At 37.3% G+C, this 5,402-nt stretch overlaps 1 protein-coding gene across 1 annotated transcript in view; it reads left to right on the top strand.

The window, feature by feature from the left end:
• The first annotated feature begins 409 nt into the window (after positions 1-409).
• The window catches only part of RNF38 (ring finger protein 38), a 61,888-nt gene continuing 56,895 nt past the window's right edge, over positions 410-5,402 (top strand). The window contains exon 1 of the mRNA XM_009331522.1: positions 410-476. The gene's annotated coding sequence lies outside the window, so the exon portion shown is untranslated. The remainder of the gene's footprint in view (positions 477-5,402) is intronic.

Raw genomic sequence — 5,402 nt, 5'->3', positions numbered from 1 at the left:
GGACTACACTGCCTAAACATGAAGTGTGTAGCTTCTCCTTATTTATATGTGCGTGTATGTACTTCACTGCATGTGTTTGGTTTGGATTGATGAACTAGTTCTAATTTTATTCTGTTTAAATGTTTAGAAAAAATATATGTGAAGACACCGTTGGCACACTATGCAAAATGTCTCTCTGATGCTTATTGTGTTATCAGAATTAAACGCATGACTTGTCAGACATAGCTGTTTGGCAACTAAATCTCTCTTCTGTGTGGGGAAAAAAGAATGTTTGCTAAATTTGCCTTTATTTTTAGTATTCACAGGAATTGGGTTATAATTTTAATGATTTTTTTTCTTCCCCCCCCCCCCCCATTTTTTTTTTTTTTTTTTGTTTCCCCCCCCCCCCTCCAACTTCTTTTGTAGGTAGCATTGGCACATCCTTTCAATGCCACTCAATCCATCAAGATCACATTTGTAATGATGACAGTGACAAGGTGAGGCTTACATAAATGTTTCCTTCACAAGATGCATATGCATTGGGGTTTTTTATGTATTGCTTTTACTACAAAGATTGTTTTGAAGGTAGAGCCGTCAATTTTCAGAGTTACTCTTTGAACTCTCTGGCATATTAAGAAATATATTTTACTTAGGACAATCTTTTAGTCAGTTAAGGAGAGATTTCTCTTTAGTACTGTATTTTTATTTTTGCTTGCATTCCTTTGCTCTTCTAAACATTTGTGATTTGCCATATTGACACCCTCAGTTAATAAAGAACAGCAACGTTTTTACTAATTTTTCAGTAAGGTAGGGTGTCTTGTTGCTTCTGACTTCAGATGTTAAAGCCTAGCTAAGTGTTCAGAGCCTTTTTGCAGTAGCTCTATTTTCCTGTTTTGGAGTTGGGAACTTAAGGTTTTACAGATAGGAAGCTTCTGTTCAGTGCTGCAGCCTTAAAATACCAACCTGTTTAGTAGTGTGCAAGCGTTTTCCTAACCTTTTTTTGACACATTCTCAGATTAGCTTACTTTGAGTCAGTAGAGTGCTGGATGTTAAATGTTCAATGATACTTGGATCAGTAGTGTTGTGTGGCATACAGAAGGGAAAAGTTTTGACATTGAACTGCTTGTGAGACTTGCTTTCATGTTTTTGTTATTGTTGATAGTTTTACCTTAAGCTTTACTGTCCTTAAATAATGCCAATTGATTAACATTAGTTGAACATGTAACATGTATTATATTGTTTGCAAGTGTGACACTTCATTGTAAACTAACTTTTTGGCTTGACATGCTTGGAAAAGGGCATTTATTAGTCAAATTTTAAATTATCTTTACTGGGAAGTGGAATGCGACCTGCATGGCAGTGCCTTGGTAAGTGCACAAATCCTTGTGTTTTGAAATTCTGGAGTAAGTTAATTTTATAGTTGTTCCAGCTTATCCCAGAGCTAGATTTGTTTTCAGTGCAAGTTTCTTTTACTGCTCTACTGCCTCGTTTTCTTTTTTCCCCTCTCACTCTTTTTTCCCTCCTCTTTTTTTTAAATGTAATTTTATTTTTAGGTACCACCCTAGATTTGGGGCCTGGTTTAATCTACAGATATTGGTCAAACATGTTATCCAGAACACGGCAAAATTATTTTAAGTTTCCAGTTGATTAACTGGTTAACTATTTTCAATAGTATTCACTGCTTTTGGGTTTGGTTTTTTTTTGGTCCTTGTGCACTCTGTCCTGGAAGATTCTTGGGTGAGGAGCAGGTGGGGGAAATTTCCTTTCAGAGCCATCCTAGTGCAGCAACTTAACACTGGCATTCCCTTTTAACATTCTTCCTTTTCTGTCATTATCTGGAAGATCGCCTGCGTGTTAGAATGATTGTCTTCCCTTAGTTTTATTTCATATCGGGGTAATTAAAACTGTTCTAAGTCTTGTTGGAAATTCTGTTTGTTAGGTGCTTCACAGGTTTAGGGGGAGGGAGTGGGAATGGGTGTGACTGCTTACCTGGTTTAAATTTCAGAAGAGTGCATAGCCTTTTGAGTTGTTTGGCACACCACCTGCCTCCATATTAATAGAGAAACTGGGCCACAACTTTACTTTTTCGCATATTTAGGGATGGTGGAAGAAAACAATCTTTCTCATTGGTATTGATTCTGCACCAAATGAGAACTCACAACTGTAAAAGCTGACTAAAGTGGAACTAGTACAAAAAGCAGAAAGAATGTGTTTTGGGTGTATTTCAAAGTTATGTTTTCCCTCAAATGTCAGTTTTATTTGGTAGGAGCTTTGATTTTTCTGTGAGAATACATGAAGCTGTTTGCCTTGCATTTTACAGGAAATTCTAGTTGATTCCTTGATTAAAATGACCACTTGTTTGGAAAAAGAGTGAACAAATCTTCAGAACAGACATCTGCTCTTCTCAGATTTGCCACTGAACTCTGTGCTCTTGTTTTAATAGAGAAGATTAGAACACTAATGCTCAGTTAGTGTCACTGGGGGGGTATAGGTCGACTGGATGTCTGTTCTGTTTTTTAATTTTTTGAAGGGCTTGTGTATATGGATATACTTTTTTTTTTAATCATAAGTAGTGCTTTCTAAATGCAGCTAGTTACAGTACTAGGGTACAATTGCAGTTCTCTACCACCCTTTACTTGTATTTCACATATGCCTATATTTTTGTGTCAGTTTTTGAACTGGTTATTAGTTTCCACTGTGAATTACTTAGAAAATGACAGTTCTGATTTATTCTGCCATTACTAAGAGGCAGCACCTGTTCATTTTGGTGGGAATATCATTCAAAGATAAAATGCAGGATTTAATTGATTTATCTAAAAAATTTATTAATTGTTGGACCTTTTTGTATTCATTCTAGAAACTTTATGAAAAGCATGCCTTCAGAATAGTTTGACATACCTTTGATTAGTCAATACGCCTATTTCAGTGAAATAATTTACTGCTCTGTGCCTAACCATGTGTAACCAGTTTTTGCGTTACAGGAGAAATGTAAAGGATAGTATTTGACTTACAATCTGCATATATTTTACAGTAGGTTCTCCACAAGCCCAGTCTTCATTTCCTGGATAACAGCATGAGAAAAGTTCTACACCACACATGCTAAAGGAATGTTGCAATCTTAATGAAAACAATTCCCAGGCTTCCACCCCAATTACTTGATTTTGTTGACTTGGCACATGAGAATCTTGAATTCATGTTCAGTGACAGCAGCAGGAAACCAAAGTCTGAGATTTTTCATGTGTGGCCTCACTGCATTAAGAAGGATGTATCATTATTGGTAGTACTAAGAACCTGTTTAATTTCGTAGCACCAAAACCAGTACTTTGCCTCTTGTCTTACGAAAAGGTCTATCTAGCATAGATACAGAGTACATTTCCCATTTTACTTTGTGTTGCAAAGTGGTTATAATTGAGATGCATCTTAAAATAATTGTTGCTTTGGAGGTGGGAGCTTTTAAGCTTCAGTGCATGAGTCGGGACCCTTTTTTCATATTTGTAATTTTTAAATTTTTCTTTGAAGTATAACATGCTGTGTGTTTAATACCTGTGATTTTTAAATGAATGAAATACTTAAAGCTGGAATTGTCATTCTTAAAATATTAAATAACAGAACTGAATAAATTTCTTTATGGAGTACAGCATTTAAGGAAAGGTATTTGTAACAAGGAACTATTATTCCTTGCAATACTACTTTGCTTTAATGCCCAAGCAGTGGTCTCCTACTAGTGTTAAGCAGATAGATGCAAGTATATTATCCCGCAGAGCCTTTCAATCATATTCAGTTTATTTAGCTTTAACAATATTTTTTGTCCTTTGGGTGGTTGTTTCACCAGTGGTGTACTTCCATTAAAGGATGTTTGCTAAATTTGAGAAGGAACTCCAAAAATGCAATTCTTAACTACTCTTGGGACATCTCTTTTCAGAGATCTCATCAAGTTATCTATTCCTTAGTTCTCATGCAGTTAAAAACCAAATTGACCACCCAGTAGCAATGAAAAAAATAAAGCACCATGGGAGCAATCCAACAGAATTTTTTTGCTAGCACTAAGGGGTTGGAAATTATTATTTCCAAATATTTACCTTGCTTTCCTCCTTTTTAACTTATTTTATTTTACACTCATAGTATTACTCCTATTAGCTTTGCTTTCTTACAGTATGTAAGGAGTTTCTCTTTGCTTGGTACTTATGACCCAAATACATAACTACATGATTTGATTCACTATTTCTAACCTTTAAATGTCCCAGTTATAGTTAGTACATCTTCCATTTATTTAGTAATTTCTTGTTCCTGAACTTACTCTCGATATCCGTCTTGATGGGCACCCAGTCCTCAGCCTGTAATCCAGAGGGCTGTCAGCTCTTTAAAAAGATGTTTTTCACAAGAGGGGAAGTATTTTATAAGTTCTAATCCTAAAAGACATGATCCACTTCTTCGTTTTGCTCTTTGGATGGTGCAGAATCAGGTAGGATAAGCCTAAGAGACTCATCCATAGCTGAACTCAAAATGATTCAGGAATGAAGGTATTTTAAGGTCCATCACATTTATTAATATGTGATCTATAAAGTAAGACTATATGCACCTCATGTGGGGAATGTGTGGGGGACATTACATCTAAAATTGGTAATATTAGAAGAAGTTCTTTTGCCCCCTCCAATTTCAAAACCAGAAAAAATTCTTCCAGCAATTAGGAGAGCACTGTTTCATTCCTCTTGGTGTGTGTCGTCTGTCCCCCGTCCCCCCCCTTAATTTCAGTTAATTCTGCCTATTCTTACTGAGTAGCTTCATGCCTTTTTCATTTCATTTCACATCTGGCAGCTGCAAGGATATAATTTACTGATTTTAAACCACTTTTGTGTCTGGTGAATTGTCTCCTTTAGAGCATTAATTCTTTATATCTACAGCAGAAGGTTTATTTTGTTTTCTTGGATCAGGTTTGGAGAAACTTTAATTAGACTGAAGTACAGAGAATGGAGGCAGGTTGCAAAGGTGAAAATAGGGTGATGGTATCTTATTTAAGGGAGATAGCTTGAGTAGATCAGTTCTCCGATACCTCATTTGTTCCATTTGCTGAGCAGTTCTGCATCAAGAGAGAGTCTCCCTGTGGCACTGGTAGCAAAAAGCTGACCGTGTTTCTCTGGTGACTCATCAGCAGGTGACGTTGCTCCTGTGGGTTTTGCTGGCTTTCTCTAGTCAGTCTCACCCGCTCCTGCATATCAGGAAAGCAGATGAAAATCCAGGGCCCGTAAGTATGAGCTGAGCAGGTTGCAGGTGGCCGCTGTTGAGAGGCTTCATGGCTTTTGTGACGTTTCGTTTTTGAGTGCGGAGTCCCCAGTGTCCCCCGTTCCGGTAAGTACTCCGCCGGCGGCAGGCACAGCCGTCCCCTCAGGCCTGGTTCCCGCCCCCTCTTCTGTCAGGGGTGTTTC

This window comes from Pygoscelis adeliae, unplaced genomic scaffold (genome assembly GCF_000699105.1).
Source record: "Pygoscelis adeliae isolate BGI_AS28 unplaced genomic scaffold, ASM69910v1 Scaffold289, whole genome shotgun sequence".
Taxonomy (NCBI): domain Eukaryota; kingdom Metazoa; phylum Chordata; class Aves; order Sphenisciformes; family Spheniscidae; genus Pygoscelis; species Pygoscelis adeliae.
This window is presented reverse-complemented; position numbering and strand designations above follow the sequence as displayed.